Consider the following 24,213-nt stretch of genomic DNA (forward strand, 5'->3'; position numbering starts at 1 on the left):
TTATTATGTTTTGTTGACAATAATATTGACAGCAAGTATAATGTTATTTTTCCTTTGCAGAAGATAGAATTATATTTTATTTTATTTATTTTGAACTGTATATAAATATTCTAAATATATTTATTTTATTTTTAACCTGTGTTTTACTCATCTAAGTTATTTATAGCTTGCTGTATCCTTGCACTGAACTTTCCATTCTTTATCCAGTCCAGTTAGTTTTCCTTCTCTACATATATGAGTGTGGACGTGTCTGTATATGTCCTGTCTTTCTCCCTTTCTTGTTACATTATAGCCCAGTGACGTTCTCATATTTGTCTTTCAATTTTCAGGCTATTTGCCCTTTCTTGTTCATCGTCATTGTTTCCATCCCATATGTAACAATAGGTTTTTCTTGTTCTGTTACTTAGAGTCTTGCTTCTCAGCAGATTTCTATTCATTCTATATTTTTTTAGCCTTTCAGAATTCTTTCCCCTGTTTTCTCTTCTCCGATTTTCCCTATTGTTACTCCCAAGTAACTAAAGGTGGATACAGTTTAAAATTTATGGTTCTCTGTTATTATGGGCCATTCCACGAACATACGCCTGTTTTGGATTACTTCGACAACGAATATTTTACTGTGCAACATAAGAAGTACGAAAGTAAATGGCGCTAATAATTATTCCAATAAACAACAATGTAATTTGCAATTTACTTTCGTTCTTCTTATTTTGCACAGTAAAATATCCGTTGTCGAAGTAATCCAAAACAGGCGTATGTTCGTGGAATAGGGTATAGATATTTCTGAGTTGTTGTGTCGTCCTTCCATATCGTCATGGATTTTGTTTTGTACTGGTCAGCTGATTTATAGATTCTACCATAAATTTACGATTTTTTTATGAGATTATATTTCTTCCAATTATACAAATAGACCAGAAACATCAAAAACAAAAAACTACTGACAACAGCAAAAATGAAAATATTTAGAATATCTACACAGGAAAAGAACGAAAACAAGTATAATAGCAAGTAAAAATAGTGCATTATGTTTTCTTGTATTTTCGTGTTATTTTGTTAAATGCATTGAATTGATTTTATATCATTGCCATAACAAACTAATTCCATTAGTAAATCCATGTATAATCATTAAATGTAAATCTATAATGTATTGCAATTTAATACATTTTGATTTACGGAAGAACGATATATACTAATTGAAGCGAAAATACTATGCATAATGAATGCTGTTCATTTCAATCGCTATTCAGGAACCTATTTTTGATCGATATATGTATGTAATTTGTTAATGTATAGCAGAGGTGTTACAAATATTTTCCGTTACGTAAATACACACACATCGATTTTGGACGGTCGATTTTATATCGCCCGACCAAATTCCGATAGTGAACCACATGAGAGAACGGGACATTTCACACACGCCGACCGCTTAATCATCAGTGACGATAAAATATTGTTCAGCAGCCGGCCACTGCCACCGTATTTGCCGGCACGACCAGGAAATAGTGGCGTACTGTTCTTACGATGTCAGTTGGACCAGAAGCATTTTTGGGGTCCGGTCAATAATTCTACGAAGAGCATAGAAATAAAGATAAACCATATAAACATTTGCTTGCTTCAAAATTGATCACTCCTTGTATTAGTCCACATGGACGCGGGTGTGGCTTACTACTTTCTAACGTATCTTATTGGGCAATACTGAAGAGTAATTGGTCAAATTGTTCGGAAGTGCTTAGGCTCAAATCATATCGTTATCTGGTCAAAATACCTTCTCATGTTTCAAAGGCGGCAAGCAATATAAACACTAAATAAACAGTGTCGTCGTCATAACTTTTATTTATAATTTATTTTATTTTTATAATACATTTTTTGTCTCATTTCTTTAGTACTTAAAAAATGAATAAGCACATTAAATTGCATTTGTAAGTATAATATACTTTTAATGATCAATTTTAAATTTTATTATATTGTATTATACTGAAACTGTATTGTTTATACAGGATGTCCCATATATTATGCGAGATTTAATGACGTCAATTTGCTCAGTCTGCTGATTGGATAATGTAATTAATGGAATTTTTCATGTTTCATATTTTTATTTTTTCCATATTTTCCTTTGTATGTGTCCATGTCTAAGAGCCATATATGAGGAGAGGGAGTGTACATTGATTGAAGACTCTTGATTTTAGGTATTGCGGGTATTTTTTTTCTTTAGAATAAAAGACAGTTTTCCGAGTGATGCCCAGGCCAATCTTATTATTTTTTTTTATTTCTTCGGTCTGATTTTTTTTATTTAATTTAGTGATTTGTCCTAGAATATCTCTTTTACTTGCTTTATTCTTGTTTGTGCCACTGTAATTATTGGTTCTCCTTGTTCATTGGTCATGGCTTTTGTTTTACTGTAAGCGATGTTCAGTCCCATCTTTGTCGATTCACTATCTAGTGCTTCCATCATTCTTGGTAATTCTTCACTATTTTCTGTTTTAATACAATATATATACTATTGTGTTTTCAATTTATCAATCAAAAGCAAAATGAAAATTAAATTAAATTTTTTTTTAAATAACGCGGGCACATAAATTTGATACACCCTGTATATTGAGCTGTAGATATTTCTTAGAATGTAGTTTGGATGTAAGTAGATTTCTATTTTAATGAGCTTTCCGATGAACCATTAAAGACTTTTGTGAATAATTAAAGTGAAAATAACGATGTATTTAGATTTAAAATGGAAAAAGATTGTTTAGTTTAGAGGTAATTATCAATTTGTAGAAAAGTGGTTTTATGGAGAAAGTTTGGAATTTTAGTATCTTTGTTTCAACACGAGTAAATATTGTATAGTTCTCAGAAAGTAATTAGGATGATCGGAATAATTTTGAGGGTGACTGTTTTGTTTGTTCGAATGGAAAAGTCGATGTTTCTGATTATTGGCAATGTGGAAGGGTAAAAGTAGTTAGAATGATTGAGAGAGGTTGAAAAGGAAGGCATTATGTTTTTGGCATCGCTAAGGAGCGGTTCGACGTGTTAAGTGGATAGATAGTTAGCAGATACCAGTGGCTGTTTTGATAGTGGAGAATAGTGTTGAAAAGTGGAACGAGAGACAGATCAAATTGAGACGAAATACCTCTTTGATTCTGTATTATTGAGAATGAGAGTAGAGAATTTTTGGAGTTTTGTTTGAATCGAGTACGTGTCAAAAGAGACCCGGCTTGTTGGAGAATTGGTGCTGGTATGCTGATAGTTTTGAAGCTGGACAACGGAGAGAGGCTTTGATGAGTAGCCTTTAACATAGTCAACGAGGGAGAGCTGTTTGGGGTCACGAGAAGACATCCGAGTGAGTGAAGCAAAAGGTCAGTCAATTTATGTGAAAGAGATTTTTATGTTCGGGAACTAAATTTTTGAGTAAAAAGCATATGAATTAAAATTCCAATATTTCAAAATATAAATAGTAAATATAGGTAATCTTGCGAAGACATAAATTTGTTTGGTTTAGTTTGTTTTACCAAAGTCATCGGGAACAAACCGATAAATTGTTTTTTTTTTTACTATAATAAATTTAAGTGGTATAAATTTCATTCGCACATCTGTGTCCACAGGTTTTTAGATTCGATAGATTTCAGAGTATTAATTTGATAAATAAAAGACAATTCTGTGTTTTTATTTTAATGTTTTGCTTTATTTCTTCTCCCTATTTTATCCCGATTAGGATCAACTCAGAGATACTGAACCCACGAGAGAAGATAAGTATAACGTGAGATAATTTGGATTTTTTTTAATAGTATAAAAAAGGCACCCTGAGATTTTTTATTCAATTTTTATGTATGATTTGCGACAATTCAATAATTAATCAAATAAATAACAATTAATATAAAATTAATAAGAGCAGATCATAACAATACTTACAAGTCAAAAGTGACATTTGGAAAAATTGTGTAGCTCATGTTCAAGTGAAATAAAAATATTATCTTGCTTTGTCACCAATATTAATGTCTTCTTCTTCTTTTCCTTCTTCTTCTTCTTGTGTAGACATGACTGTCTGTTTTTCAATGTGGCTCCAGGAAGTTGTCATTCCATCGTTTTCGTGGTCTTCCCACTTAGTTTTGGATCCCGCGTATGAAAAAAAAGTTGATTAATAGCAAGCTGAAAATTTTTTAATAGCTTAAGGGTGTGTAGTTGGAGAAACTTTGATATATGGGAACACTGGAATAGGGGAAGTTTTAATTGTGGAACAGGTTAAAAATTTGGAACGGCCAGACCACGAAAACGGCACATGTATTTTGTCCGACAGAACAGACTTAAACTCTCCGAACAGAGATTAAACTCTCATGCAAAAATCAGCCTACTATTTATCACCAAATGGGCGTTTTAATGAGTGGAACATGTAGAATATGTCAAATGACAGGAATTATGACAGCTGATAAATAGCAGTCTGATTTTTGCATGAGAGTTTAATCTCTGTTCGGAGAGTTTAAGTCTGACCGTTCCAAATTTTTAACCACAATTAAAACTGCCCCTGTTACAGTGTTCTCATATATCACAGTTTATCCGACTAGACACCGTTTAAGCTATTAACAAATTTTCAGCTTACTATTAATCAACTTTTTTTTTCATACGCGGGATACAGACCTAACTGATCGTCTTCCTATTGGGGAACCGTCTCTCGCCGTCCTTACTACATTGTTTTTTTGTCATTTGGCTCATGTAGTTGTTCCATTATACTCTTCTGCTTTTTACCCAGTTATTGATGTTGTCCACCTTGCATATCTGTCGTATATCTGCACTTCTACCTCTTCCCATATCCCATCGATTTTTCAAAGTATTTTCATCTCTGCTGTTTCTAGCATTCTTTCTGTCCTTTCTGTATCAAGTCGTGTTTCTGCCGCGTATTTATGTCATTATTGGTCTGATAACTGTTGTGTAAATTGCCCCTTTCACTTCTTTTCCAATATTGGTGTGGTAGTTATAAACACGACAAGTGTCGAATCAAGTTCTGAACACACGGATAGTGATATATTTCAACTTGTCAAAAATATGTCCTATGTATAGTATTTTTACTACAAAAGCGATATTACGTAGGTCAAAATTTTTGACGTAAGAGAACTGTCAAAACATTAAAATGTGAATTTTCATTATTGCCATGTTTATTATAAACATGGATATAATGAAGAGTCACATTCTAATGTTTTGACAGTTCTCTTACGTCAAAAATTTTGACCTACGTAATATCGCTTTTGTAGTAAAAATACTATACAGTAGTAAAAGTGATCTCTTCATTAGTCATGAATTAGACAATTCGACTGGAAGAGGAATTGTTCGTTTTCATGTATTTTATGTGTATATTCAAAGTGTAGTCTTATTTCTTTAGTTCTCAAATTAATAAGCACGTTAAATTTCATTTGTATTATGTATTTTTAATTATTTTTGGTGTCAATTTCATAAAGAAATGTGAACAATTAACAACATTATTACTGTTTAACAAATATTGAACCATAATTTAAAAATAAAAGTTTACTCATTAATTTCTATTGCGCCGCCTATGTTTTACAAACGGTGCCGACAATCGGTGTCGAATTTTGTTTTTATACTGGTCCAACTGACATCGTAAGAACAGTACAGATTCTAAAGGAGCCGGTGGAGGATGGCGTCTATGCGTAGTGTTATAGTCGGTGTAAAGAGAAGACGTATTCGAAATAATGAAATGACAAATAATATAACATTTGTGATTTCATGATTTCAAATACTTTCTCTCTCTTACAGAAATACTTTCTCTCTCTTACAGCGACTATAATACTGCGAATAGACTTCATCCCCTATCGGCACTTTTAGAATCTGTGAAATGTACGTTATTTTAAGATCTAAAGTAACGCTTAATAAATAAATAGCAAAAGACTAATGGATACTTGCAAGATTCTTGCTGCAAGATCAAGACCAAGACCGAGACCGAGAGTGCAAGACCAAGACCAAGACTGTCTAAGTCTCGTCTTGGTCTTGCATTTGGGCAACACTACTCTTGGTTGTTGGTCCAATCTTCATTTATGGTTGTGACGTGGTTGTAGTGCATTTCTCTTTCTACTGGTGTTTGGTTGATGTAGATTTGATCTTGTGCTATCATTTTCTTGCTAATTATTGTGAGTATTCGTTACATTTTCGTTGAGTTCATATTGTTGTCCGTAATCTGTTATCGTAATATCTGATGTTGCTTAGCGGGTATCCGTTTAGTAGAATGCCTTTTTAAGTCTCGTTCAAAGCTTTGCTTAATATTTTTTCAAAAGAGAGGTGGAAAATTAGAGGAGACAAAATACAACCTTGCCTCACTTCACGCATGAATTTTATATATTTGATGAGAGAAGAAGAGAGAGAAGTAATAAAGGTTTTTTATTACGATGTAAACAAGGTCTCTCATTCAATATCTGAATGGAAAAACTGCTAAGAATATTACAATTTATTATACAGGGTATTATAGAGATAAAGTATGGAACCACCTAAATATCTTTGAAACAAAAAATACGTCATCTACGAAAATTTGAATGCAAGTACAATGACACAGAACGCATCTTACGTCATATTATTTATTATTGCACTAATTCCGGTTTCACCGGAAATACCCTCAAATTCAATGGGACTTTTAAACAAAATCTAGGAACAAATTCAGTGGTCTTCAGTAAAAACATGACACAACCACCACATATTAGTATAAACGGCATTCAAATTGAAAAAGCATCAAGTTAAAAATACTTGGGAACTTTAATAAACGAAACTGGAAACCAAAACAATGAAATAAAAAGACGTATCGAAATTGCTAGGGCCACCTTCATAAAGATGAGAAAATTCTTCTGCAACAGAGATATATCCCTCGACGATTAAGAATGCTAAGAGGCTACGTATTTAACACGCTATTATAATATGGTGTAGAGGCCTGGATTCTCAAACAGTACAACATAAAAAATATTGAAAATTTCGAGATGTGGTGCTACCGTCGAATGCTGAAGATAAGTTGGGTTGAAAGAGTCACAAACTTTGAAGTATTACGAAGGATAGGAAAAGACCCAGAAATTTTGTTAACGATAAAACGACGAAAACTCGAATATTTGGGTCACCTGATGAGAGGACATAAATACGCATTACTTCAGAATATAATGCAAGGAAAATAGAAGGAAAACGGAATCCAGGCCGTAGAAGAATGTCATGGTTGCGGAATTTGAGAGAGTGGTTTGGCTGCACCACTAATGAACTTTTTAGGTCAGCTGTAAACAAGGTCAGGATAGCCTTGATGATTTCCAATCTCCGATAGGAGTGGCACAAGAAGAAGGAGGAACAAATTTTAGGAAGAATAAATATAGGAAAAAGAATGATGACTTAGTTATGATCGCCAAATTTTGAACCAGAAAGTTAAGAGAGAAACTATTAGTTAAGAAATAGTGACATAAACTAAATCGATAGTAAAATCAATCTAGTAAATAACAAAATAACAGTGATCAATTCTGACGAACCTTGAAAATGTTGATAGTACATTATTTTCACGTAAAAATAAGAAAAATATGGATATTATTTATAAAAACATCATTATCTTACACTAACACTATTATGATCTACTATGGTTTACATGTCTATTAGCCCTAGGCCTTTATAGTCTAAGAGCTAGTGAACCCTCCGACTAACGGTCGTCCTGTAAGGCTAGAAATTTTTCTAGTGATAATTCATAGCACACCAAGGCTAAAAACCATGACCTGGCAGGCCTCAGTGGTGCACGTGTATCTACCAGGTGAATCGAAAAGTGCAAATTTAGGGAGTAAAATAAACTTTCTCCTGTAAGGTTTAAATTTAAGTATGTGTTTGAGTAAGTCATTCATAAGAAATGTGAACAATGACAGGCGATTCTGAAGAGCATAAAACCTTGCCAGGCGAGGGGAAAGATTAGGGGTTTTTCCTAAAATTATTCTTTTTGCATCGAACAAATTTTTTTTAGGTTTCTTAAATCATTCCAAACAGAAAATGTCTTTAGTCATTTTTCTCTTAAGTTAATAGTTTTTGTTATATAAGCGATTGAAAATTTTGAAAATTGCGAAATCGGCCATTTTTAACCCTAAATCGAACATTTATCTAAAAATTTCAATGCTGCCAAGATACGTAGATATTCTTTAAACATTGGTTGATGAAATCCCGAAGAGTTTTTTGCAATAAAATATCGAAAACCCCTTTGTTTTTTAATTGCTAATCAAGCAGGTGCGATACTGTAGTATAAGTGAGGACGTTTGAGTTTGCATAAATTCATTATCTCGAGAATGGGCAAATTTCAAGAGAAATCCTCAGACAGGTCGATTTTTATTTTTAAATTAGGACTTTTTGGCATATATATATATAATACTAGTGACGTCATCTATCTGAGCGTGATGACGTAATCGATGATTTTTTTAAATGAGAGTAGGGGTTGTGTGATAGCTCAATTAAAAGGTTATTTAATTTTCTATTCACTACTATAAACATTAACATAATTATTTATACAGGGTGTACAAAAATTTTTTTTTATTAAATTATCTTTAATTAAATTTGACAAATAGAGGAAAAAATTTTTGTACACCCTGTATAAATAATTATGTTAATGTTTATATTACTGAATAGAGAATTAAATAACCTTTCAAATGAGCTATCACACAACCCCTACTCTTATTTAAAAAAATCATCGATTACGTCATCACGCCCAGATGGATGACGCAACTAGTATTATATATATGCCAAAAAGTCCTAATTCAAAAATAAAAATCGACCTGTCTGAGGATTTCTCTTGAAATTTGCCCATTCTCGAGATAATGAATTTATGCATCTCAAACGTCCTCACTTATACTACAGTGCCGCACACGCTTGATTAGCAATTAAAAAAACAAAGGGGTTTTCGATACTTTATCGCAAAAAACTCTTCGGGTTTTCATCAATAAATGTTTAAAGAATATCTACGTACCTTGGAAACATTGAAATTTTTAGATAAATGTCCGATTTAGGGTTAAAAATGGCCGATTTCTCAATTTTCAAAATTTTCAATCGCTCATATAACAAAAACTATTAACTTAAGAGAAAAATCACTAAAGACGTTTTCTGTTTGAAGTGATTCAAAAACCTAAAAAAAATTTGTTCGATGCAAAAAGAATAATTTTAGGAAAAACCCCTAATCTTTCCCCTCGCCTGGCAAGGTTTTATGCTCTTCAGAATCGCCTGTCATTGTACACATTTCTTCTAAATGACTTACTCAAACACATACTTAAATTTAAACCTTACAGAAGAAAGTTTATTTTACCCCCTAAATTTGCACTTTTCGATTCACCTGGTAGATACACGTGAACCGCTGAGGCCTGCCAGGTCATGGTTTTTAGCCTTGGGGTGCTATGAATTATCACTAGACAAATTTTTAGCCTAAAGCGTCGTTTAAACACAACGACAAGTCACAGCAACTAGTTGTGATGACAAGTTGAAACGCTGTTTAGACGCTGCGATTCAATGCGATACCACCTTCAACCCAACTCCAACTTTGATAAGTTGTGCGATGCACCGTTTACACACAATGATAAGTTGCAACAACTCGATTGACCTTGATAAGTTGTTTGATTTATCGCTGTGTTTAAACGATCCTTTACAGGACTACCGTTAGTCGGAGGGTTCACTAGCTCTTAGAGTATTAAGTCATATTGAGCTGTTTAAATAAATAGATAGATATTACAATTCTAAAAAACATCTACAAATTTGTCACGATCGTTTATGTAAATATTGCCATTATATAAAAAGCCGGTGACAAATGTGTTGAGGTAAATAACGTCACTTCACATAAATTAAGGGATGGCAAGTCGATGCGTAAATAGAGAACAAAAGGGAACAAGATTAATCGTCGTATTTTTTCTGTAAAGCTGGTAAAACACTTTTCATTTCCTGTCAAAAATTTGTTTACTTTGCGAGGAATTAATTGAGAGCAGGTAAATTTGAAAAAATTGATTCGTTTAAAAAATCGATGATTTTAAAATGAGAATCTACCTAAAAGTATAACAATTTATAATTTTTGAGAATATTATAGTCTAAGAGCTAGAGCCGAAAAATCATCGTCATAAGTAATATGGAGTTTGGCATGTGAAATGTGTCTATTGTATATTGATAATTATGACCCCTTTCAGGCTGACACCTCAGTGGATACAGGAAGTAGCAATAAGGGATGAAAGGGGAAAGTTAGTGTAGTCTTTGAAAGTTTTCACCTCCTATTTTGTTAAACCTCCATCGATTTGCATGAAAATTGTGAGTATAGCCCAAGAAATAAAAATGATTTGGTGCCAATTTGCACTTTTACCCTGGGGGGGTGGATACCACCCCTTCTCGGGGGTGAAAACAATTTTATTAAAATTAACCTCACAAATCGATAGAGGGACAAATTATAAGTAAAATTTGTTATATCATGTTATTAAACTATATCAATACTTTTTGAGTTATTAAAGATCAAAGATTTGTCTGTTTAAGAGCACATGCGTGAAGTTACGGATGATAAAAAGAACATATTAGGTGATATAAAAGTGAGGAGCAGACTTTCTATATGCATTTTGTCCATTTTTTCAAATTTCCAACCAAAGATGGCATCGCAAACTATATGTATAGAGCCACCATTTTATGCCACGAAAGACGTTCTACACTCTGTTGTCTTCAAATTAATTGAAAAAAATACCTTGGACTTTCTATGTGCTGTATGTCCATTGACGGTAGACGAACTAATCGAAGTTTGTCCGTGCGCTGTGGACTAATTGCGATTTGTTTGTCGTTCGCGAACGTTGTCGTTGCATAGTAGTTGGTGTCTGTACTGGTTAATAATCATTTAAACAACTTGGTAGAGACTGGTGGAGTGTTTACGATACAAAAAGTGCGCTAACCTCTTTAAAAAAATTGAAGGAATCAGTGCTGCCAAACGAATTATTATTAAGAGATCACAAAACGACAAGGATATTTTGCTTAGAGAAAACTCTCCAATTTCAACAGAACAATTTCGGAAAATGTTGACGTAAGTATACAATCTGTCCGTAATACCATGCATAAACTGGGGCACAGCAAAATTTGTGCGCAATGGGTTCTTTTGTCAGAGGAACAAAAAGGCTTGCGAATTAGATTTTGTGGAATATGGGAAAAACGGTAATGACTTTCTGTCACCAATAACTGCTGGCGATGAATCTTCGTGTCAAAATTTTTAACCATACAGTCAGTTGTCATCGGTGCAACGGAAACAAGCAAATTCTCTGCCATCAAACAAGTTTTTTAAGTTTCTTCATTCCTTTGAAAGCCCTTCTGTACCCAAGGCAATCCTTTATAACGAAAGTTTAATAAGCTCCATCAAGCAATAAGACAAAAACGTTCCAGGAAGTTCTAATGTGGTATTTTGTCTGTACGACAATGCTCGGCCTCATATTGCCAAAGTGGTTAAAGAAAATCTACAACGAAAAAAACATATCTTCACATCTTTGGGCATCTGAAAAAGCGCAATAGGTAATCCTTTTCAGTTGGGTGAAGAAATGAATTATTTTCTGGATCAAAGATGAATTTATATTGAACAAGCCTGATTATTAGGTCATGTTGTATTGTAAATCACAATCAATACCTAGATTAAGCGTGTTAATTATAAAAAAACGTGTATTTAATTTTAATGCAAATATCTAAGACCTTTTCTCAGATCTCATATTCTCTTAACTCGTCAAACGAGACAAATTTGTTATCCAACAAAATCGAAACAATCCACTTGAAAGTTGAAACAATCCCTCGAAAACCACCCCTAATTGAAAGTACCACTCAAACAAGACAAGCGAAAGGCATAAATTTGATTTACAACCCTTTATGGTTTCCATCAAGTTTGCGATTGCAAACAAACTGTTCGATTTGCACGAGATATATATTATTCTGGATTCTGGATTCTGACAACTTTGAATGTTAGTGAACTGAATCATAAATCCCGTTTGTGGTTGAGAATAGAGAGCTCGTGCACGAACACAAAGTAACTATTTTGACGAATATTCCAAGAGATATTTTGGATTTACGTATAAAAGGTTTTCGAGAATTTAGGAAATATAGTAGTCTTAAGCCGGACTCCAACGGAGTGCGGTGTGGCAATCTTCGGCATTTTACGTTTGCAGAAAGAATTAGAAAATAGATAATACTGAAAAGAAAATCTAGCACGGTTTGTGCCTCAGGTTACTATGCAATTAATAAATATCTATTTTCGATAAATTTGGGAGGATCTATCCGATGGAACGTGTGCACTCTAATATCGAGAGTACACCACCAATATTGACGGTAAAAATTTTAGTAAGTTGGTTATTCATACAATGATAAAAATTCCAATACACCGTCCTTAGACCACTCCATAATAAAATTACCATGGCGCTGACCGTATAATTTCTTAGCCGAGTGGAAAGAATTGGACGAGCTTCTGATTTTTTTTGAACCGTGTTCATTTACCGACAAACGATTGGAAGCTTCGAGCCGATTCAGGCCAGCCATAAATATAGGGTTCGATCCTAGCCCAAGGATCGTAAGTATATCACAAATTTCGTGGGAAATAACGCTCTTCACGTTGAGTTGATTCCCGTCTTATTTTTTATCTTTTTCTATGACATACTTTCTATCTCCCTTGGCATGCCACGCTACGTTCCGTTGGATGCCAGCTTTATTCTGAATTTTCTTTGAATGTTAATGAACTGAATCATAGATCCATTGCATCCAGTTTGCGGTGGAGAATAGAGAGCTCGTGCACGAACACAAAGTAACTATTTTGACGAATATTCCAAGAGATATTTTGGATTTACGTATAAAAGGTTTTCGAGAATTTAGGAAATATGGTAGTCTTAAGCCAATGGAGTGCGGTGTGGCAATCTTCGGCATTTTACGTTTGCAGAAAGAATTGGAAAATAGATAATACTGAAAAGAAAATCTAGCACGGTTTGTGCCTCAGGTTACTATGCAATTAATAAATATCAATTTTCAATAAATTCGGGCGGATCTATCCGATGGAACGTGTGCACTCTAATATCGAGGGTACACCACCAATATTGGCGGTAAAAATTTTAGTAAGTTGGTTATTCATACAATGATAAAAATTCCAATACACCGTCCTTAGACCACTCCATAATAAAATTACCATGGCGCTGACCGTATCATTCCCTAGCCGAGTGGAAAGGATTGGACGAGCTTCTGATTTTTTTTTTGAACCGTGTTCATTTACCGACAAACGATGGAAAGCTTCGAGCCGATTCAGGCCAGCCATAAATATAGGGTTCGATCCTAGCCCAAGGATCGTAAGTATATCACATATTTCGTGGGAAATAACGCTCTTCACGTTGAGTTGATTCCCGTCTTATTTTTTATCTTTTTCTATGACATACTTTCTATGTCCCTTGGCATGCCACGCTACGTTCCGTTGGATGCCAGCTTTATTCTGAATTTTCTTTGAATGTTAATGAACTGGATCATAGATCCATTGCTTCCAGTTTGCGGTGGAGAATAGAGAGCTCGTGTACAAACACAAAGTAATTAACAAAGTAAGTTATCAGTGGAAGTAGCACAGAAAACGACTTTAAATATCGTCTCCATACCACCAGATTGACAATAGGTGGAATACTTTTTTTGGTTACATCTCCTGAGATTTTCAAAATTTATAAATCATATAGCCAGGGAGGTAGGGTCAAATTTAACCGGAGCATTTTAGCATGGCTGTTTTCTTTTTATTTAGAAGTTAGGTGTTCCAAAGCTTATTAACAAATGATGTGTCAGCTGGCCCAAAACCGGGGATTTTAGCCAAGAAAAGGTAAAATGTGAAACTTGATGGAAAAACGCTACAAATTATATGTCAAATATTTATCTCCGTGACTTACGTGTATAATTAGCCAAGAATGCCTAGCTACTGGCTTTCACCCAGAGGGCTCGGGTTCAAATCCTGGCCTTGAAAATCCTTTTTGTTTTTAAAATTGACATTTTGATTTGAAAAATAATTATTTTTTGGTAATACCACGTTTTTATTATTTATACGACACAATATAAAAAAGTCTGTATGTCTTTTATAGAATCGTAACCTAGGTATGCATTTGATCATAATATGATAATATCATAGGTAATGTTATTATGATTGACCTTCCTTACCCAAGTAGCAATTTTTCGACGCATTGGTTGTCGTACAAACAAATGCACTGTATACAACGTTGCCCGAGAGAATTTTCAGTTGTTTCGGCCAACGTCCCCTACCCCAACTGACATTACGATGTTACAACCTCTAGTTATACGGCCAACTAATTTATTACCATTGTGACAACTACATATCACAGTTCAGTTTTTTCAACAATCGCAACGACTTAAAAATGTTATAATGCTAAACTAATTTACGCCCTGGCCGACTCTGTAGTTGAGTTTGAGTAGAGTTGTCTGTCACGTCACGACCCTGTGTTGTTCTAGAGGTGTGATACTTTTGCGGCAATTTCCAGAGGAGAAAAAGAATTTACTTTATAACCTTATTTTTTTCTTATTATTATATATTTTATTTTGATGGAAATTTTCGATTTATTTAACAACCTGTTTATTTGTTTTTTAATAGCTGGTTTCCATTCCATGGTTTTATCAGTAGATTTGAGATTTGATAACCTTAATCTTTGTATCAGCTTTCGTAGACAGGGTTGCCAGGTCAGTTTTTACTCTTTCAGTAGTTTTGTTTTCACAAAATCAGTAGATTCTTTTTAGGCCATGTAAATATACAGTAATACATCAGTGATATACACATCCGTCCTAAATGTCCCAAGAGGAATTCCACAAAATTCGAAACCTAATTATTAAAAACCACCAACTGGTAATTACCATTTTTTAGCTAAAATCTACTAAATCAAAAACTAAAATATACTTAAGGATTTTTGGGATATATTTGGGATTTTTTATAATAAAAACAACAGCTAACTTAAGGGGATAGGCGCAAATCGTCTGTTAAAATGTTCAATGTATTTTAAATGTTTTCATTTTTTGCGAATCCTTAGAAAACTAATAAGTATTTTTGAAAAATTTAAACGCACAAAGAAAGATTACGTTATTACCGAGGACCGAAAGTCCCTGAAAACTTCTATAATGTTTATTTTAATAAGTTACAGGGGTGAAAAAAAGAAAAAATTTAGTGTGACTTTTAATTCCAAATATCTCGTTCAAAAGAAACGTTTCGGTTTTTCTAAATAATGCAGTCTTTCATTCTGCGTTTAAATTTTTCAAAAATACTTATTACAGTTTCCTCATGATTTGAAAAAAATGGATTAAATTCTGTTAAAATATACCAAAAATCTACTAAAAAATATTGCCTACTAATGGTTTGTTTTTAACCAAGAGGAGTGATTCAAATTTACCGCGCTGTAATGCTTGTTTGTAATTGGTCCAACTGCAGGCAAGTTTACTCCACTCTTATAAAATTTTGACAGTAATGACATTTATCAAATTTTGACACTAGTGGAATTTCATAGGTTAGTTAAGTTATACCGGCGATTTTTTGTGTTAACTGTGTTATTCCTTTAATGATTGTTAGTCTGCTTTTATATAAAAAGCAATCGTTTTTAGAACTCTTTAGCGACGTATTAATATAATATAATATTTATGGAATACCGTTGAGGGCCGACATGATCAACCAAAAAAGAAGATGTATTTGGTTGTTATTCTAGTGACTTTCTTAGGCGTGAATCTGCCTTTTAAGTTTACTCCTCCTGGTTAAAAAATAAACTATAGAATTTTTTAAAAAATATCAAAAATCTACCAAAAAGTAGAAATCTACTAAATGTGGCAACGCTGTTAATGAGAATAATACACTTTTGACACTGGTCACATGACCTCTGTCGCCCAATAAGAGGGTGCGTTCTAAAATGGTTTTGATAGTCGGCGCGGTCGGGTTTGGTTGGCGATTGGACTTCTAAGTTGTCTTGTCCGTCTAGGTTGGTTATAAGGTATTTTTTAAGTAATATTGGTAATATTGTTTAATGCGCCATTTTGGTTTTACTTGCGATTTTTGGGATGTAAAGAAAATGAAAACACAGAATATAAAAAATGCAGGCATTTTCTGTTACCTTTAAAAGCACCATCAATACATTAAATTTATACAGAACATCTTTAACATAAATTTTGACATTTATATTAAAATTTGATTTTTTAAATTTGCATATTTTTGTCAAAAATGTCATAAAAAAAGGAGCGCCTGTGTTTTTTAAAGGTGAAATATCCATATTTGACGGTAATCTGAGATGCCATTATAAATTTCACATCAGGTAATATAGTCTAGGCGCCAGAGGGGTCACCGTGTCATATTCAATTCTGATGGACAAACTCAACGGTTTCTTATGGATTTTTGGCTGCTGATTACGAATTTCGAGGGGGGATTTCGATCCGAGTGGTCAAAAAATTGTTATAAACAATTTAATCGTTTATAAATTATTTATAAGGCTCTGGCTCATAAACTAAAAGAGATGAAAAAAAAAATGTTTCAAATAAAATTTGTTCTTTAATAAAAAACCAAGAAAAAACCGTTTACTAAACTTAAATCTAGCAATTATAACTCAAGATATTGTAAAATTAGTGCACAATGCAAATTGCAAAATAAGTATTTTTCGAAGCTTTATTGATCGTAACTCGGCTTCTGCACATGGAAATGAGTCTCAGATGGTGTCGCTTTAAAGCTTAATTAACAGGCTTCCAAACAAAGTTTGTTAAATTACTTGATCTTCATTTGTTTTAAAGTTATACCCGTTTGAAATTACAATTTTCTTAAAAAAATTGTACATTCATTTGTTTATAAGGGTTTCAAGCAAATTTGAGCTATAAACATTTATACTTTAATGAACAATAATGATAGAAAAACTCAAAAGGAACAATTTGAGGTTACGAAAATGTTCATAAGTTTATTTTTGGCCCAGATGTCGATATTTTAATGGCGCGCGCTATAAGGCGCAAGATCGGCTCACGCCGATGCAAATTATAATATCTATGTATACATACGTTATCTTCATTTTTCATTTTTGAAGACCCTAATAAAATTTTATCATATAATTCTTATAATTAAATCATCATACTGTACCTCGTAACACCTTTCATTCTATTTACTTTGTCTTCTACTTATTTTTTGCACTAAATGAGAAAAAAACATTAAAAACTAATATTTCAGAAGTATAACTAAAAAGTAAGTTGAAATTATTTATTAGTACTATTTTTACAAACATTTTTTTAATGCATCTGCAAATCTGCATAGAGATATACAGGGAATATAAACTTTTTTACATCTGCATAAGTTCTTAGCCAATTTTTAACAGTTACATGGTGGTACAAGTCTGTTCTTGTAGGCAGTAAAACTAAAACTTTTTGAGGCTTCAGAGTCTAATTATCTATGTGATATCCATATAAAGTGGATCTAGTTCTTTTGCAGCATCATCAAGGCCCGTCAATTGTGTGTATGCCGCCACATCATAAATTCTCGTTTTATATGCAATGATGATGCTGCAAAAGAACTCGATCCATTTTTATATGGATATCACATATTGGCTCATTTGCTTGCGTAGAAGCCGAGTTACGATCGATAAAGCGTCGAAGAATACATACTTACTTGACTGTGAGCCAATCTTGCGCCTCATAGCGCGCCATTAAAATATCGACATCTTAGCCAAAAGTAAACTTACGAACATTTTCGTAAGCTCAAATTGTTCCATTTGAGTTGTTTTATCATTATTTTTAATTAAATGAATAAGCTTCATTGGTGTTTATTAAAAAAAAAAAAAAACAAGTTCTCCATTTCAGTTAGTGATAGCGATTAACTTTTGTTTAAATTTGTTAATAGTTACATATGTTTTAGACTAGTTGTTAGTTATATTCTGTACTTCAGTTTCTCCTTCATTGGTGTTTATTAGAAAAACCAAGTTCTCCATTTCAGTTAGTGATAGCGCTTAACTTTTGTTTAAATTTGATAATAGTTACTTATGTTCTAGACTAGTTTTTAGTTATATTCTGTACTTACTAAACTCATTGTTATAAAACTGTAGTTTTTAAAAACAATAAATGTCTATCTATCTATCTATCTATCATTATTTTTAATTAAAGTATAAATGTTTATAGCTCAAGTTTGCTTGAAACCTTTATAAACAAATTAATGTACAATTTTTTTGAGAAAATTATAATTTCAAACGGGTATAACTTTAAAACAAATGAAGGTCAGATAATTTAACAAACTTTGTTTGAAAGCTTCTTAATTAGGCTTTAAAAGGACACCTCATAGGGCTCATTTGCATGCGCAGAAGCCGAGTTACGATCGATAAAGCTTCGAAAAATACTTATTTGCAATTTGAAATTTGCATTGTGCACTAATTTTACAATATCTTGAGTTCTGATTGTCGGATTTAAGTTTAGTAAACGGTTCTTTCTTCATTTTTTATTAAGGAACAAATTTTATTTGAAATATTTTTTTCTATTTCTTTTAGTTTATGAGCCAGAGCATTATAAACAATTTATAAACAATTAAATTGTTTATAACAATTTTTTGACCACTCGGATCGAAATCCCCCCTCGAAATTCGTAATCAGCAGCCAAAAATCCATAAGAAACCGTTGAGTTTGTCCATCAGAATTGAAAATGACACGGTGACCTCTATTTGGCGCCTAGACTAATAAGTCCTTTATGTATTTATATAAATTTAAATACCCAATACGATGTCAAAACAGTTTACTTTTTGGTTTTCGAATTCACCATACAGGTCTTAAAAATATAGGTAAAAAACATAACTAGTCTGACTCCTTGAGCAACCATTGCACGCGCAGGTGCTTTTTATAGTCGCTTCAGTTGTCTTATGCAACGCTTACGAAACGATGCTGCTTACAGGAGGTTGCCTAGGCAACGTTAAGACAACTCAAAAATCGTCCACCAAATCAGTGCAGAATAGGGTCGTCTTCTAGGCAATAACAACGTTGTAAGAAAACGTTGCCACGCGGTAGACAACGTTGTCGCGTCGACAAATTGCTACTTGGGTAATAAACAAAGTTGTTGTACATAATCCCCTAAAGCTTCCTTGGTTAGTACGACCAATCTAAGTGAAGAGGAGGGTTGCTCTAACACCCCACCCCTCCAGTATACGCAATATGTTTGAGTATTTTTTGGCTTTTTGGTAATTTTTAGGTACCTATTTAACTTTTAAACATTATTTTTTAGTTCTAAGGCGGTACGAAGTTTGCCGGGTCAGCTAGTTAATAATAAAAAAATATTCTTGAAGTATGTAGTTTGGCAAAGATTAAAAAGTATAAAATTAAAATTTATGAATTTTAGATTGTAAGAAAAAAGCATCAGCTGAATATATATTATGATCAAATGCAAAGTTTACGATTCTATAAAAGACATACAGACATTTTTATATTGTGTCGTATAAATAATAAAAACGTGCTATAACCAAAAAATAATTATTTTTCAAATCAAAATGTCAATTTTAAAAACAAAAAACATTTTCAGGGCCAGGATTTGAACCCGAATCGTCTGGGTGAAAGCCAGTAGCTAGGCATTCTTGGCTAATTATACACGTAAGTCACGGAGATAAATATTTGACATATAGGTTGTAGCGTTTTTCCATCAAGTTTCACATTTTACCTTTTCTTGGCTAAAATCCCCGGTTTTGGGCCAGCTGACATATCATTTGTTAATAAGCTTTGGAACACCTAACTAAATAAAAAGAAAGCAGCCATGCTAAAATGCTCCGGTTAAATTTGACACTACCTCCCTGGCTAATACAGGATGCCGAGGAAATTAAGATGAGAGAATTTTAAATAATTCACAACTCATCTACTCAGCGTGGTAAAAGCTCCAACAAGAATGATTCCTTAATACTCAAACAAAAGAGTAAATGAATTAAAAATGTATAAACATTCTCAATTTCTTTGCAACACGAAAATGCAGCAGCTGCATAATACTATGGTCAAATCTGAGATTGCAGGAAGAGTCTATACCGCTTTCGGGGGTTATTTCCCCCTCATCATTAGTCCCATATCCTCCTTTCTCAGATTCTTCCACGTACCACACTTTGGGCCTTTCCGAATTGCAAAGAAAGAAATGTCACGGATGAACTAGGGCCATCTACCGAACAACAAAGTAAGTTATCAATCGAAGTAGCACATAAAACGACAATAAATATCGTTTCCATACCACCAGATTGACAACAGGTGGAATACTTTCTTTGGTTACACCTCCTGAGATTTTCAAAATTTATAAATCATACAGGATGCCGAGGAAATTAAAACGGGAGAATTTTAAATAATTCACAACTCATCTGATCAGCGTGGTAAAAGCTCTGAGAGAGGAGGATATGGGACTACTGATGAGGGGGAAGCAACCCCCGAAACCGGTATAGACTCTTCCTGCAATCTCAGATTTGATCATAGTATTATGCAGCTGCTGCATTTTCGTGTTGCAAAGAAATAGAGAATGTTTATACATTTTTAATTCACTTACTCTTTTGTTTGAGTATTAAGGAATATTCCTTGTTGTAGCTTTTACCACGCTGAGCAGATGAGTTGTGAATTATTTAAAATTCTCTCATCTTAATTTCCTCGGCATCCTGTATGATTTATAGATTTTGAAAATCTCAGGAGGTGTAAGCAAAGAAAGTATTCCACCTGTTGTCAATCTGGTGGTATAGAGACGATATTTATTGTCGTTTTTTGTGCTACTTCGATTGATAACTTACTTTGTTTTTCGATAGATGGCCCTAGTTCATCCGTGACATTTCTTTCTTTGCAATTCGGAAACACCCAAAGTGTGGTACGTGGAAGAATCTGAGAGAGGAGGATATGGGACAACTGATGAGGGGGAAACAACCCCCGAAACCGGTATAGACTCTTTCTGCAATCTCAGATTTGACCATACTATTATGCAGCTGCTGCATTTTCGTGCTGCAAAGAAATTGAGAATGTTTATACATTTACAAAATAATTATTTTGACGAATAATCCGAAAGATATATTTTGAATTTACCTATAAAAGGTTTTCGAAAATTTAGGAAGTAGAGAATATGTGTTAGAAAATATTCAATAGTTTAAAGTTTATTTAATACAGGTATTTACAGTATTCATCTTATTTCTCTGCGTCTCTATCTCTATGCGCTTTTCTCCATTATAACAAAGAATTATTCACCAGGCAGCGATGGTATACCTGCAGTGCTTAACACATTATTCGCCAAGCAAAGAAATACTGCAATAATGTGTAATATATTTGATTAACTAGAGTAAAATAAACTTAAACATTCGAAAAAAAATTGTTTTACACTTTGATAATGGCAGTTGTCACAACAACAAAATGGTTCGTTTTCGAACCTTTGGCGGGAGTGAAATATAAAAATTGAAATACACAATTTTATTTTTTGTGAAAAGTGTCAAAACATTTAGAGTGTAACTGTACCTGGATTTTTTAATAAAAAAAATAATATGGTTAGAACATTGCCTACACCTACTTCAGCTTCTTTGTCAAAAACGAAGTCGAACGGCCCTCTATTTTTTTTAGAAATTATTTTAGATGTTTCCAGTTTACACTTTTCAATCCTGTATTTCGCACTGTGCCAGTTGCATAAATTCGACAAATCGACATATGGGGGTGTATTCTGTAACATCTCCGTTAAATTTAAGAGGCCTCTAAAATTTAACTTTTAACGGTCCTCTAAAACTTTTCGGTTAGATTGTCATTCTGTAAACACATATTATAGAGGACCGCTAAAATAATATTATTTTAGAGGAATCCTCTAAAAGGTTTTGGAACAAATACGGCAACGTCGCACGTTGATCGTTTTGAACTACTTTTAACCTAGAAATTGACCGAAAACTGACTGTTAGAGGCCAAAAACCTTAAGAAGAAGAAGAAAATGACAGTTTCCTAGAAAATAATATTTATTATATTTAATTATTTTTTAGTAAAACTCATATTTTCCAATTAAACATTTTTATTTATAAAGGTATACATTAAAATATTGCTGAAAAAATGCATATCTTATTTTTTCTTCTCCCCTTCGACACTAATTTTGGTCAAATGGTCTATTTTCAATAACATTAAGGTTAATCTGCATCTGGTTATAAACCTTCTGAAACTTTACCTTTGTAATCATTTGGTACGTTTTGTTCCACAATAACTTTAAATAATTTTACCTGCATTAATAGGATTTAATTGCTTTGACAAACATCTTTGACTTCCAACACTTTTTCAATAACATTTCTAGGTACTTAGTTAGGTACCTACTTCCTTTGAAATGGTAATTGTAGTTATTTACTTTCAGGTCAATTATTTACTTTGTGTTTATGTTGTAATCTGAAATCAGCTCTACAAAAAGAAACAAACATTTGAATTTTGTTACTTATAGGTGTAGTGTGTCAATGTAAAGTAAAAATGAGACTTACCTTTTATTATTATTTATTAAGTACTTCTTCACCAAATACATTATAAAAAGCAATTTTCCATTTTTAAATATTTATCTCCAGTATAATACAAGAATAACAAACTACTATTCATACAAATATAACCCAACAAAAATAATCAAACCACATTTAACGGACTGCTAAAAATTTAGCGGGTACGTTTTGACATCCTCTAAAATATTTTTATTTAGAGGGAGTTTTAACGGTTTAGGTTATGATTTTAACGGAAGTATGATTTACAGAATACCAAAATATTTTTAGCGGGCGCTAAAATTTTAGAGGCCACTAAAATTTAACGGAAGTGTTACAGAATACACCCCATTGTCTACACTACACAACCTCCCTTATGTAACTGCTAGCAACCGCCCTGCAACTGCTAGCATCAATACCTGTTGCAAGGGCCGGGAGCGCCAACCATCCACTATGTTTACAAACCTCTTGCGCTCCCTGCAACTGCTCCCATCGAGACGGCATGACATATAAACCGCCACCGATTGGACCGTTGAGGCGGAGCCACACTGTTGCACGGTCCGAGAACGCCAACCATCCACTATGTTCACGAACCTTTTGCGCTCCGCGCTCCCTACAACTGATCAAATCGACAAGGTATACGCTCCCTTACATATAAACCGCCACAGATTGGAGCGCCGAGGCAGAGTGCGCACAATTGCACAGCCCGGGAGCGCCAAACGTATCCACTATGTAGAGCAGTTGCAGGAGCTCGGAGCGCAAGCATAGTGAATACGTGCTTTTCCACATAATAAAGAAATATCCCAACAAATTACTGCCTGTGCGTCATGTCACCTTGAAATTTCTGATCAGACAGGATTATAATAAGTCGACTTCCGCCAATGGTTAGTTATCGAACCATTATTAGTCTGGGCTGATTATCGGAGAATAGGCCATTTTTGGGAAAAGTTATTTACCAGCAATTTTATTGCTGGAATCGAATTATAAGATCCTATATATTAATAATATAGGTATGCAAAGTGCTCAGATAGTGTGCTACTTTTTTTATAAACAAAATGGCGCCCGAAAATCGTGTTTTTTTCAATTATTGCTCTATAACTCCGAAGATTTTAATTTTACAACAAAAACTCTCAAATAAAAATTCACCGTGATTAAATTCTGCATAGAGACGTGTTTTTACCGATCTGCTCCGATGAAAATTTTCCTCGGAGAATGCGGGTTTTCCCAACAAAATCTTTAATTTTCAAATAAAGTTTTAGATAAGTAATTATCTACCAATATTTAAATAATTTGGTGACTTAAAAGCCTTCTTGGTTTAGATTATAGTTCCAGAAGCTGATGCAAATTAAACGAATATTTTAGCAACAATTTAATTGTTAATTAATAATTTACGGTCGCAATAATAACCAAAATAATTATGATACACTGATCAAACTTTGAAATCTTATAAACATGAGATGCCCTTTTAACATTTTGTCGACAAAATATAAATTTTTTATTTTTTTTGCATAATCTTTAAATGTTTAAAAAAATAGTTATAAACAAATTAACGTTCCTCAGAAAGTTTTTACTATACTGTAATTTTAAAAAATAGCTAAAATGCGCATTTCAAATATCTTGAAAATGAATGCTTTAAAACTTTTTTGCAACCATTTACAAAAAAGTTATGAAACAGCAAAGTAAACATACGATTACTACGGTGTTTATACATTTTTTAAATTCTTTCAAAGCGTAGAAGTGAGTATAATATACAAGCTAATTATTTACAAAAAAATATTGATTATCAATTTAATGGTTATATTTTAATT

At 33.2% G+C, this 24,213-nt stretch overlaps 1 protein-coding gene and 1 long non-coding RNA gene across 2 annotated transcripts in view; one reads left to right on the top strand and one right to left on the bottom strand.

The window, feature by feature from the left end:
* The window catches only part of LOC114332250 (vasoactive intestinal polypeptide receptor 2), a 784,400-nt gene that overhangs the window by 54,558 nt on the left and 705,629 nt on the right, over nt 1-24,213 (top strand). The window lies entirely within an intron of this gene.
* On the bottom strand, nt 21,718-22,534 carry LOC126891852 (uncharacterized). Its single transcript, XR_007700594.1, has 2 exons — nt 22,418-22,534; nt 21,718-22,340 (listed from the first exon to the last, which is right to left on the bottom strand). It is a non-coding gene; the product is annotated as an uncharacterized LOC126891852 (long non-coding RNA).

The sequence above is a fragment of the Diabrotica virgifera genome, chromosome 9, assembly GCF_917563875.1.
Source record: "Diabrotica virgifera virgifera chromosome 9, PGI_DIABVI_V3a".
NCBI classification, from domain to species: Eukaryota; Metazoa; Arthropoda; class Insecta; order Coleoptera; family Chrysomelidae; genus Diabrotica; species Diabrotica virgifera.